Source organism: Nicotiana tabacum, chromosome 24, assembly GCF_000715075.1.
Source record: "Nicotiana tabacum cultivar K326 chromosome 24, ASM71507v2, whole genome shotgun sequence".
Lineage (NCBI taxonomy): Eukaryota > Viridiplantae > Streptophyta > Magnoliopsida > Solanales > Solanaceae > Nicotiana > Nicotiana tabacum.
The window spans coordinates 101,033,519-101,047,631 of record NC_134103.1 but is presented as its reverse complement, the minus strand read 5'-3'; positions in this window follow the sequence as shown (position 1 = coordinate 101,047,631).

Sequence of the window (14,113 nt, the reverse complement as noted above, 5' to 3'; positions counted from 1 at the left end):
TTAAGTATTCAATATACTTATTCCTCCAATCCCAGTTTAAGCTCGTGGAATTTATCTTGGCATGCCCCTCCTCGATTATAGATCTCGAGAGTTGAACGACAGTCCCCGAGTTGATCTTATCTTCCTCAACCGACGCCCCTAGATTTGCGAGTGCGTCGGCCTCACTATTTTGTTCTTGAGGCACATGTTGTAGCTTCCATTCTTTGAAATGGTGTAGAGTTACCTGTAGTTTGTCCAAATACCTTTGCATCCTATCTTCTCGAGCCTCGAAAGTTTTGTTTACTTGTTTCACCACTAGTAAAGAGTCACATTTGGCTTCAATGACTTCTGCTCCTATGCTTTTAGCTAGCTCGAGACCTGCAATCATGGCCTCGTACTCAGCTTCATTGTTAGTTAATCTAGTGGTTTTGGTGGATTGCCTAATAATGCCACATGTGGGAGGTTTCAATACGATGCCAATCCCGGAGCCCTTCACATTTGAAGCACCATCCGTGTAGAGGGTCCAAACCCCCGACGACGTACCTGATTTTAACAAGAGTTCTTTTTTTAATTTCGGGTACGAGGGTTGGCGAGAAATCGGCCACGAAGTCCGCTAAAATTTGGGACTTGATGGTCGTAAGGGGTTGATATTCGATATTGTACCCACTGAGTTTGACGGCCCATTTGGCCAATCAACCCGATAGCTCGGGCTTGTGCAAAATATTACGAAGTGGGTAAGTGGTTAAAACGCATATGGGGTGACATTGAAAGTACGGTCTTAACTTTCTAGAGGCGCTTATCAGTGCAAGTGCCAATTTCTCTAAGTATGGGTATCTAGTCTCTGCTTCTCCTATTGTCTGACTTACATAATAAACAGGAAACTGTGTACGCTCTTCTCGGACTAGGACGCCACTTAGTGTGATTTTCGAAACCGCCAAGTATAAGTAAAGCTTCTCATCTATCTTCGGAGTGCAAAGTAGTGGTGAGCTCGATAGGAACCGCTTCAATTGTTCTAGTGCCTGCTGGCATTCCGGGGTCCAAGCGAAATCATTCTTCTTTTTGAGTAGAGAGAAACATTTGTGGCTTCGATCTGACGACCTCGAAATGAATCGGCATAAGGCAGCTATCCGTCCGGTTAGCCTTTGCACTTATTTTACACTATCCACGACGGTGATGTCTTTGATGGCCTTATTTCCTGATTCACCGATTCGGTCGAGACTGGTTGTCACGACCCAAAATCCAACTAGTCGTGATGGCACCTAACCCATCCTGTTAGGTAAGCCAATTTCCAACTAACCAATTTCAATAATAATTATTAAAGCAATTTAACATATAGATCCTGATCTTATACAATCCCCAAGAACTGGTAGTACTAATCATGAGCTTCTAAGAATAGAGTATACAAAGCGAAAATGAAATAAATACATAGTCTGTTTGAATAATACATAAACATAACTTTTATAAATCTAAGGCTACCCTGAACAAGAGGCAGCTACAATAGGAACGCAGGTAAATATTCAAATCCCGCAACCATCGAGCACAACAATAACAACATCTCCACGCAATGTGTAGAAGTGTAGTATCAGTACAACCGACCCTATGTACTGAGTAAGTAACAAACCTAGCCGTAGGTTGAAAGTAGTGACGAGCTTCCACGAAGGTCGGGTCCAAAACCAATAGTCCACAACAATCCATAACAACATAAAGCAAATAATACGAGAAGTAACTCAGGGATACAATACTCATCCAAATAATGATTTCAAAAATAGTAGGTCTTTCTTTCAAATACATCAGTGAAAACCCAAATCGTTTGATGAAGTTGCCAATAATATGAATAGTTTGAAAACAATAAAATTTCTCCAAAAATCTTTTCAATAATAAATAATATGTTTCATTTTCCTTCCGGATAACCCGTGTAATACAAATGTATCACTATGTCCATCTGTCAAAATATGTGAGAAATCATGAATGATGTGATGTTGTACAACATGAGGAAAAATACATCTCTATGCCTGTATGTCAGGTGTGCATGCCAATACAATGCAACTCAGTGATAAAACCATAAACAGCCCCTCGGGCAGAACATCACTCATTTACAACCCCTCGGCAAACCTCACAGTCACTCGTGCCACTCGGGCATACCTCACAATCACTCTTGCTACTCGGGCTTACCTCACAATCACTCTTGCTACTCGGGCATACCTCACAATCACTTATGCCTCCCAGTCACTCAGCACTTGACACTCGGCACTCACACTCAGTAGGTACCTGTGCTCACTGGGGGTATGTACAGACTCCGAAGGGGCTCCTACAGCCCAAGAGCAATAATCTGCACGGACAACTCACATTCTATAATATCATATCAGAATCCGCACGGACAACTCACGTGCCATAATAAGCCAATAAGGCCTGTTGCAGGCGGGCAACCCCGATCCATATAATAGTAATAATATATATAAAGCCAACATGGCCTGCTGCGGCGTGCAACCCGATCCCAAAATATCCTTACAATCAGGCCCTCGGCCTCCCTCAGTCATCAATCTCTCCCGTCTCTGTCTCATGGGCTCACAATGTCATAAGAATAGCTCAAAACAATGATGATATGATGCATCAATAAATAACAACAGAGACTGAGATATGATATGCAATGAAATAAATATGACTGAGTATGAATTTTCAATTTAAATAAATAATTCAAAGCAATATGGCCTATGTGGATCCTAATAATACTGGCACATAGCCTCAACATGATTTTTAATTTGCTTTTCAGCTCAATTTCTTTAACTCATAAAATGCATGAAAAATGCCAAGATCATTTAACTACAAAATTCCACAGAAACAATTATGTCACAATTTCTATAGTGCACGCCCACACGTCTGTCACCTAGAATGTGCGTCACCTCCCAACAATTCATGAAATACATATATTCAGGGTTCATACCCTCAACTCCATGATTAGATGAGGTACTTACCTCGAACAAACTAAATCCAATGTCGAGTAAGCTAAACAATGATCCAGAAATCCCATTATGCGCGTATCAACTTCCAAATGGCTCGAATCTAGTAACAATTAATTTGATTCAACCCACAAAAACTATAGGAATTAATTCCATGTCAAAATACTAATATTTTCCAAAAATCCGAAATTGTGCCCCAAAAATCACCCGTGGGGCCCACGTCTCGAAATCCGACGAAACTCACAAAATATGACAACCCATCAAATTACAAGTTCCCATACTAATTTCACTCAAATCCGACTCCAAATCGGTATTCAAACTTGAAACATTTGTTTTGTGACATTATAAAAATTTCCTTCTATTTCTCTTGAAGATTCAATAATCTTACACCAAAAATAAAGATTAATTCATGGAATATAATCACAAGGGAGTTAAGAACACTTACCCCAAGTTATGTGGAAAATTTTCTTTCCAGAATCACCCAACCCGAGCTCCAAAATCCAAAAATGGGAAAAAATCTCGAGACCCTCGTTTTAAACACTGCCCAGGCATTTTCGCACCTGCGGTACCTGGGCTCGCACTTGCGCATCCGCATTTGCGGACAAAGATGTGCGCATGCGGAAACAACCAGCCTTCCAAAACCTCGCATCTGCGGGCTCGCAGATGCGCATTCCCCTTCGCACCTACGATCGCCTCACGCAAGCCCCAGTCTGCATCTGCGCCAACACCTTCACACCTGCGGCCTCACAGATGTGGAAAATTCCTCGCACCTGCGAGCACTACCCAGTTCCACACTTGGCCGCTTCTGCGACTGATCTCGCGCACATGCGGCTTCGCACATGCGATCAAATCTTTGCAGGTGCGATCACACCATTAGGCAGCAATTCCAGCATTTCCTTAAGTCCAAATTTGATCCGTTAACCTTACGAATCTCACCCGAGCCCCATCGGGATCTCGTCCGAACATATCAACAAGTCCCATAACATAACACGGACCTACTCGAGGCCTCAAATCACACCTAACAATATCGAAATGATGAATTACACCTCAATTCGAAATCTTTGAACTTTGAAACTTCAAATTCTATAACTTGCGCCGAAACACATCAAATCACGTCTGATGGACCTCAAATTTTGCACACAAGTCACATTTCACATTACGGACCTATTCCAATTTCCAGAATCAGATTTTGACCCCGATATCAAAAAGTCAACCCTCAGTCAAACTTTCCAAAAATTTAACTTTCGACAACTCAAGACAAATTCCACTACGGTCCTCCAAATAATTTTCTGGACACGCTCCTAAGTCCAAAATCACCATACGGAGCTATTAGAATCATCAAAATTCGAATTCGAGGTTGTTTACGCATAAGTCCGCATCCGGTCACTATTTTAACTTAAGCTTTAAACCTTGGAACTAAGTGTTCCAATTCCTTCCAAAACCTCACTGGACCCGAACCAATTACCCCGACAATTGACACAACAACTGTAAAGTACGATTTGAGCAGAAAATGGGGAAGCGGGGTTGTAATACTTAAACATACGTTCGTCCTCGAACGTGTCAAGAATTGTTTCCAAGCCATCAAATCACTGTTCCATCTTACCACACACGTACCCGGGGGTGAATCCATGTCACCCTATTCTATATGAGCTTGACAACACAATACAACTGAAAATCCTTAATTTAACCTTAGCCCAAAAACCTTGGGATTCAATTCCCAACTTTCAAAATTTCTTTTCAAGACCTGAATCTTACATTTACATGTTGTATGAGTCTGAACAAGCTACATCGAGCCATAAATATAATCATTGATATAATTTACCCAGAATATTAGACAACTCGCCCGCTCATAGCACCATTCATGATCACAGTTACTACTTCAAACCAACCAAGTACTAGCATCAAACCTCATATCGAACAAAACCTCATCCTCGTACGTACACTGTTGATAATAAAAAAAACACGCAGAATCTCGTAACCCCTTATTAGATCAACAAGTCATGGAGATATCTCGCCCCAACTAGAACCATAATCACTTTCTGAGCCGACCTTCAGTATTATACTCCCGAATATACCAAAATTAAACCTGATAGTACCCATTCCAGGTCCAATGACCTTATATTACTAAACATAAATGTTCCACAGATATACCGCACCAATATAACTCGGATCCACAACCCGTGCCATCCGTGCACCAATACGCAACATTCAAATGTACCCAGTCATGGAAAATAACTCAAATGAGAGAACTGCCCCGCCATATTAATAAGTACCGCCACAACGAAATGCTGAAAATTTATCATACACCGTAGAACCATCACCCGATTCTACAAGGTTCATATTATATACCCCGAGCCACCCTGCTCCAAATTAATAATGACGGAGAGGCAAATGACAAAACTACCACACAAAACCTTAAAGGACATAACTATTTTGCTATCGATCATGCAATACCCAAATACTCATCACACCCTAATTCCTCTATAAAGTACAAATAGAACCGCACCAACTGTGCACATAACCAATGAATCACAACTCCTCGTAGAATAAAGGAGTAACTCACAAATCATTTGAGAACATGAATAAGTTCTACATCAACCGAATGACACATCCCTCAATAATAGCAGTATGTAGCCAACCATTCCGGTTCGGTGTAGAATACACATCTTAATTGGCCTACCTATGGACCCCCAAATCAACTCGGGTTACCCACAAATAGATAAACATCCATACGAAAATCCATAATGACTGAATCATAACACATTTCATCATCCGGCTAGCTCCGGCCACAACTTCACAGTCCACAACCACGAAACAATCTGCTAATGGGAACTCCCAATCTCCAAATCCATAGAACACGCGAATCACCATATTTGATTCCATCTCCACCGCCTGAATGCCTAACACCTCTCTCATACACGATCATCCCACGAGAAATACTTTAAAAGTTCTTTCGTACCACTTGACAAAATTTGAATATCAGCAGTCTATTAACCATGTGAGTACCGTAATACTAATTTATACATCCGTAAGTCAAAATACAATGCGCCTTCTGAAGTCCGACCCTTTCACATACAACACTAAGTAGTAATAGTATTCATCTAGGTATTTGAAACCATCCATGTTGTCCAACATTTGTTACCTTCTCTTTAAGACTGTACTGCCACCTTGTACATGAAAATCTAGCTTTCGTATAACACATAACATCTATCTTGCCATCATATGAAAAGCACAGGAATCTTATTATCAATTTTAAGTCACCAATAATTTACATATCATTTTAGTTAGAAACCTTTCTCTTGCTTCTTTCCAGGAGGAAATCATAATACACAACACGTTCTCCACACCGGTAGAAAACCATCAAGAATACTTTGGAATCCATTTGTACATAATCAAGCCCTTAAAACTAAATTCCTCTAACTCGACCAAGCCACGCAGGTCGCCAAGTCCAGGTGTATTGCCACAAAGCACCTGTAGAAAACCCCCACATCATAAGCACCCAAAGAACCGATCATATCCATTACCATACTGATCCAACCTACTACCCAGTTGTCCTATTTTCTCCGAGTCCCTTCCGAATTTGTCTTCAGATTGATACTTCTTCTTGCTAAAATACCATGATATTTAACCACAACTCACCCTACAAACCTTAGCATAGAACCATAACGCCCTACGGCCCATAAGCAACTGTATTCTTCTTAAGAACCTTCAAAAATACCACAATTATAACACTCACTCTGAGAATACCTTATGTGAATTTGAAATTGTTCTTCTTACCTTCCTTACACAAAATTGTAGAATCCATAGTCGTATAGAATTTCCGCAAGTCTAGGCACCATCAAACGTAAATCTCAGATTTTATCCATACATAAGAACGGAAATATTCTCAATTGCTATATATAATTCTCAAACCCACTGGAATTTTCTTCTCGGGAGTCACCCACTTTGCTCAAATCTAATTGCACCGTCCAAATGGGCCAAAAGACATGTGCCCCATTAGCACCACAACACCCAAAAAAGTAACTCTACTTTAACACCACATATCAAATTCATACTCCGTGCGCACTACATCATTAACCAATAATAACTCACTCATCCCGCGAATTTCATTTACTCATACGTGCAATATAATCCTTAACCAGGAATTTCCTTATTCGAGTCATCCTCAATCTCAACTTTTGCAAGTCATAGCTAACCCACAAGTATGCTAGACTAAAACTAAAATTTAATGTATAACCATGAAATTAAGCCGTCTGCAGTAGGCTCCCCCACTTGGCTCAAATCCATAAATTAAAACATTCCATAACTCACAATATCAATACTCTCTTACTACCATAATGCCACAGTCAGTGCCACAAAAATTCTTCTCAAGCTCATACAACACCAACCATAAAAATACCCCAAATCATCCACTAAGCTCGCAATCATTCCCTTGACACTTAAGTCAACTTTCTTAGCCAAATTCAAATTCAAATCTCCACACATATGCCCCACTGGCAGAAAAGAAACTCTCCACTCTCATTATAAGGAATACACCTACGTAGATTACTCAGCAGGGAATAACCTACCTGCTTAACTTCAAATTGGTATCCTGATATACCCTTTCACAGTCACAATTACTATGCAATCACTTAGTCTATCTGAGTCCAAACTCACTAACCAGACATGAGAATTTAATTTTTTCCAATATTTAAACACGTGAAAGATCTTTCAAAACATTCACACTCGAGACTGTACATCACATCAAATCAAAAATCAAGCACCCAATCGTCTCCCATTTACATTTCAAGGAAACATTTCTCGTTATGTTCAAATCGTCTTAACACATCCCGCGGTCACATCATACCCATCATACTTCCATTTCACCACTCATCGAGCCACAAATTCCACTGTAGGGTCATCACCGGACATACGAGTCTAATTGTACAAGTTACAACTGAAGCTACCGAGCTTAAGATGCGGTCTAAACCTGGACATGTCCTGCCACGTCCGACGTCGTGCCATGGCCATGCCTTTCCATGTCCTGCGTCCTACCATGTCCTGCATCCTACCATGGCCATGTCCTGCGTCCTGCCATGGCCATGTCCTGCCACGTCCAACGTCGGGCCATGGCCACGTACGACATTGCCCTGCCATGTCCTGTCATGTCTTGTGTCATACCATGGCCATGTCCTAGCATGTCCGACGCCCTGCCATGCCACGTCCTGCCATGTCCTACGTCCTGCCATGTACTGCATCCTACCATGGCCATGTCCGGCCACGTCCGATGTCGGGCCATGGCCACGTACGACCACGCCCTGCCATGTCCTGTCATGTTCTGCGTAGTGCCATGGCCATGTCCTACCACATCCGACATCGGGCCATAGCCACGTACGACCATGCCCTGCTATGTCCTGTCATGTCCTGCGCAGTGCCATGGCCATGTCCTGCCACGTACGACATCGTGCCATGGCCACGCCCTGCCATGTCCTGCATCCTGCCATGTCCTGCGTCCTGCCATGGCCATGTCCTGATGTCGTATGTGGCTGGACATGTACATGACAGGATGCAGGACATGGAAGGACGTAGGACATGGCAGGGCATGGCCATGGAATGACGTTGGACGTGCCGGGACATGGCAGGGCGTGGTCATATTTGACCATGGCACATCGTCGGACGTGCTAGGACATGGCAGGGCATGGTCATACTTGGCCATGGCCCGATGTCGGACGTGGCAGGTCATGGCCATGGAAGGACGTGGCCATAGCATGGCTTCGGACGTTCCAAGACATGACCATGGCACGACGCAGGACATCACAGGATATGGCAGGGCGATGTCGTACGTGGCCATGGTCCGACATCAGACGTGGCAAGATATGGCTATGGCACAATGCAGGACATGACAGGACATGGTAGGGTGATGTCGTACGTGGCCATGGCACGACGTTGGACGTGCCAGGACATGGCCATGGCAGGACGCAGGGCATGGTAGGACGCAGGACATGGCAGGACGTGGCCATGGTAGGACGTCGGACGTGGCAGGATGCAGGACATGGTAGGATGCAGGACATGGTAGGGCGTGGCCATGGCAGGACGTCGGACGTGGCATGACATGGCCATGGCTGGACGCAGGATGCAGGACGTAGGACATGGAAGAACGTGGCCATGGCATGACGTCGGATGTGCTAGGACGTGGCCATGGCATAGTGTCAGATGTGCCAAGACATGCCCATGGCACGACGCAGGACATGACAGGACATGGCAAAGCGATGTTGTACGTGGCATTGGCCTGACGTCGGATGTGGTAGGACATGGCCATGGAAAGACGCAGGATATGGATGGACGCAGGATATGGCAGGACGCAGGACATGGCAGGACGTGGCCATGGCAGGACGTCGGACGTGGCAGCACATAGCCATGGCAGGACGCAGGACATGGACATGGCAGGACATGGCAGGGCGTGGCCATGGCACGACATCGGACTTGGCATGGCATGGCCATGGAAGGACTCAAGACGTAGGACATGGCCATGAAACGGTGTCGGACGTGCCAGGACATGGCCATGGCACGACGCAGGACATGACAGGACATGGCAGGGCGATGTCGTACGTGGCCATGGCACGACGTCGGACGTGGCGGGACATGGCCATGGCAGGACGCAGGACATGGCAGGATACAGGACATGGCAGGACGTGGCCATGGCAGGACATCGGACGTAGCAGGACATGACCATGGCAGGATATAGGACATGGCCATGGCAGGACGCAGGACTTGGCAGGGCGTAGCCATGGTAGGATGCAGGACATGGCAGGACGTGGCCATGGCACGGTGTCGGATGTGCGAGGACATGGCCATGGCACGACGCAGGACATGACGGGACATGGCAGGGTGTTGTCGTACGTGGCCATGGCCGACATTGGACGTGGCAGGACATGGCCATGGCATGACGTAGGACATGGCATGGCGTGGCCATGGCACAGGGTCGGACGTACGAGGACATGGCCATGGCACGACACAGGACATGACGGGACATGGCAGGATGCAGGACATGGAAGGACGTAAGACATGGTAGGGCGTGGCCATGGCACGGGGTCAGACGTGACAGGATATGGCCATGGCACGGGATCGGACTTGACAAGACATGGCCATGGCACGATGCAGGACATGACAGGACATGGCATGGGCGTGGTCGTACGTGGCCATGGCCCGATTTCGGACATGGCAGGATATGGACGTGGCAGGACGCATGATATGGCAGGACATGGCAGGACACAGGACATGGTATGGCGTGGCCATGGCACGACGTCGGACGTGGTAGGACATGTCCATTGCACGATGTAGGACATGACAGGACATGGAAGGGCGTGGTCGTACGTGTCCATGGCCTGACATCGAATGTGGCAGGACATGGCATGACGCAGGACATGATAGGACATGGCAGGATGTAGGACATGACAGGACATTGCAAGACGCAGGACATGGCAGGGCGTGGCCATGGCCCGGCGTCGGACGTTGTAGGACATGACCGTGGCAGGACCAGGACATGGCAGGGTGTGGTCGCACGTGGCCATGGCCCGACGTCAAACGTGACAGGACATGTCCATGGCACGACGTAGGACATGGCAGGACATGGAAGGGTGTGGCCATGGCCCGACATCGCACCACGTCGCACCGGGTCTAGTGCTAGCCAATGTTTAACAACATGTCATACGCAATGATATTGGTGGTTGGTGGTTACGGTTGGTGGTGGTAGAAAATTGCGGTGGTTCGAGCGGTAGTGACCGGCGACGGTTGGTGCGACGCATGGTGGTTGGCGGCAGTGGTTTGATATCGGAATCACTTATGGTGGTTGTCACAATGGAGGTGCATCATGGTTATTGGTGGTTGGTCATCTATATGTTTTTATAATAATATTATGTATTTTACCTATTTTTTTTACATATTTGTTATTAAATTTTATGCATTTTTTGTAATTTTAAATAGTTTTTATGGTACTTTTTTTATAAAATATTTATTATTTTATGTGTTATATTATTACTAGATGTATTGGAAATTTTCGTCATTGTTTTTTCTATATTTATAATAATTTTCTTATTTTTTTGTATTTTATTATATATGTTTTCGTTTTATAATAAATATTTATTAAAACAAATATTATTTTTTGTAAAAAATATCATTTACAATGTTTAAAAGTCATTTGTGAATGTATTAGCTAAGTTGTACTTTGGCTTGTGCATTTTGGTGTTCTACATGTCTATTACGATTCTCTGGCCAAAACTTGTCTACTCCTGTCACTTGGTTTTTTTTTTCTTAAGACATATATAAGGGGGGTAGAGGTGTTGAAAGGCACCTCAAGGTGCTTGCTGGCAGGCCGAGGCGGGCATGCATGGGGGACGTTGGCATGCGGCGTGGGCATTGGGGGCATGCACGGCTTGTCCGTGCTACGTCCCCGATGTTCGCAAAGCGTGTCGGCAAGTACTGGTGTGTGCTCGTAGTACGTCTGGTGGTGGGCATCGATCATGGCGGCTGATGGATTTTGGCAACGGAACGGCGGAGCGTCATGCAAGCAACGCCGCAAGGTGCCATGCGTATGGGGCTAAGCTCAGTACGTTCCGAATGCCATTGGTTGTTGGGGGCAACATCGGGAGGTGACATCGCTCGTGGCAGCTGATGGCTTTTGGCAACGGAATGGCGAGGCCTCGTGCAAGTAGCGCCGCAAGGTACCGTGTGCATGGCGCTAAGCTCAGTACGTGCCGATTGCCATCGGTTGTTATGAGTTGTATCTGGCATCGCTTGTGGTAGCTGATGGCTTTTGGCAACGGAACAGCATGGCCTCGTGCAAGTAATGCCGCAAGGTGCCGTGCGTGTGGGGCTAAGCTCAATATGTTCCAATTGCCATCGGTTGTTGGGGGTAACATCGGGATGCGACATCGCTCGTGGCGGTTGATGGCTTTTGGCAACGGAACGGCGGAGCGTCATGCAAGCAACGCCGCAAGGTGCCATGCGCATGGGGCTAAGCTCAGTACGTTCCGAATGCCATCGGTTATTGGGGGCAACATCGGGAGGCGACATCGCTCATGGCAGCTAATAGCTTTTGGCAACGGAACGGCGAGGCCTCGTGTAAGTAGCGCCGCAAGGTGCCGTGCGCATTGGGCTAAGCACAGTATGTGCCGATTGCCATCGGTTGTTGCGGGCAACATCGGGAGGCGACATCGCTCGTGGCGGCTGATGGCTTTTGGCAACGGAACGGCGAGGCCTCGTGCAAGTAGTGCCGCAAGGTGCCGTGCGCATGGGGCTAAACTCAGTACGTTCCGATTGCCATCGGTTGTTGTGAGTTGTGTCTGGCATCGCTCGTGGCGGCTGATGGCTTTTGGCAACGGAACGGCGAGGCCTCGTGCAAGTAGCGCCGCAAGGTGCCGTGCACATGGGGCTAAGCTCAGTACGTTCCGATTGCCATCGATTGTTGCGGGCAACATCGGGAGGCGACATCGCTCGTGGCGACTGATGGCTTTTGGCAACGGAACGGCGAGGCCTCGTGCAAGTAGCGCCGCAAGGTGCCGTGCGCATGGGGCTAAACTCAGTACGTTCCGATTGCCATCGGTTGTTGTGAGTTGTGTCTGGCATCGCTCGTGGCGGCTGATGGCTTTTGGCAACGGAACGGCGAGGCCTCGTGCAAGTAGCACCGCAAGGTGCCGTGCGCATAGGGCTTAGCTCAGTAAGTGCTGATTGCTATCAGTTGTTGTGAGTTGTGTCTAGCATCGCTCGTGGTGGCTGATGGCTTTTGGCAACAGAACGGCGAAGTGTCGTGCAAGTAGCACCGCAAGGTGCCATGCGCATGGGGTTAAGCGCAGTACGTGCCGATTGCCATCGGTTGTTGTGGACAACATCAGGTGGCGGCATCGCTCGTAGAAGCTGATAGCTTTTGGCTGTGGAACGGCGATGCCTCGTGCAAGTAGCGCCGCAAAGTGCCGTGCGCATGGGGATGAGTTTAGTACATGTTGAAGATCATGCGGTTATTGTGGGTTGTGTCTGTGGATTTAATCTGTGGCGCCTTGTTCGTTTCTACACTCCAACGGTTCGTGCCTGGCGGGGCTTGTCTTGGCTTTGCAATGTTGGCATTAGCAATAACACATGGCTGGGCATCGCGTGTTGGGGCTGTTGTTGGCATGTATCGGCGAGGCAAGTGTACGTACGGCACATGAGTGGTGTTCGGCTTGTGTGGCTAGGTTGGATCCCTGCTTGTGCAGCGACATCCTAGCCCGCATGCCATCTCAGTCATGGCATAAGCGCAAATTAGGCTTGTTCGGCGTCAGTTTTTTGTGTTGCATACCTAATGCCCAGGCATTATCAAGCACAACGGTTTCCTTTTGCCCCTCGCGTTCCACGTGCGGGGTGAACCAAAAGCTGCAGTTGTGTCCCATGTCATCCTTGCTTCGTCGTGCGATGGCTAGGTCCATGAATAGAATGATCGGACTCTTGGATTCGATAAACGCAATGGGCATGTGGTCTTCATTGGCTTCTATCTGCCCAAAGAATGCTCCTTACAGATGACGGTCGTGCTCGTATTGGACTTAGCCATGCCCTTTGGCTCGGCCATGCTCATGCGGCGCCGACATCAATGAGGAATGCTACTTGGTGATCCTGCCAGTAGTCATATGCTTATCTCAAAGATTAAGCCATGCATGTGTAAGTATGAACAAATTCAGACTGTGAAACTGTGAATGGCTCATTAAATCAGTTATAGTTTGTTTGATAGTATCTACTACTCGGATAACCGTAGTAATTCTAGAGCTAATATGTGTAACAAACCCCGACTTCTGGAAGAGATGCATTTATTAGATAAAAGGTCAACGCGGGCTCTTCCCGTTGCTGCATTGATTCATGATAACTCGGCGGATCGCACGGCCATCGTGCCGGCGACGCATCATTCAAATTCTTGCCCTATCAACTTTCGATGGTAGGATAGTGACCTACCATGGTGGTGACGGGTGACGGAGAATTAGGGTTCGATTCCGGAGAGGGAGCCCGAGAAACGGCTACTACATCCAAGAAAGGCAACAGGCGCACAAATTACCTAATCCTGACATGGGGGGGAGGGGGGGTAGTGACAATAAATAACAATACCGGGCTCTATGAGTCTGGTAATTAGAATGAGTACAATCTAAATCCCTTAATGAGGATCCATTGGAGGGCAAGTC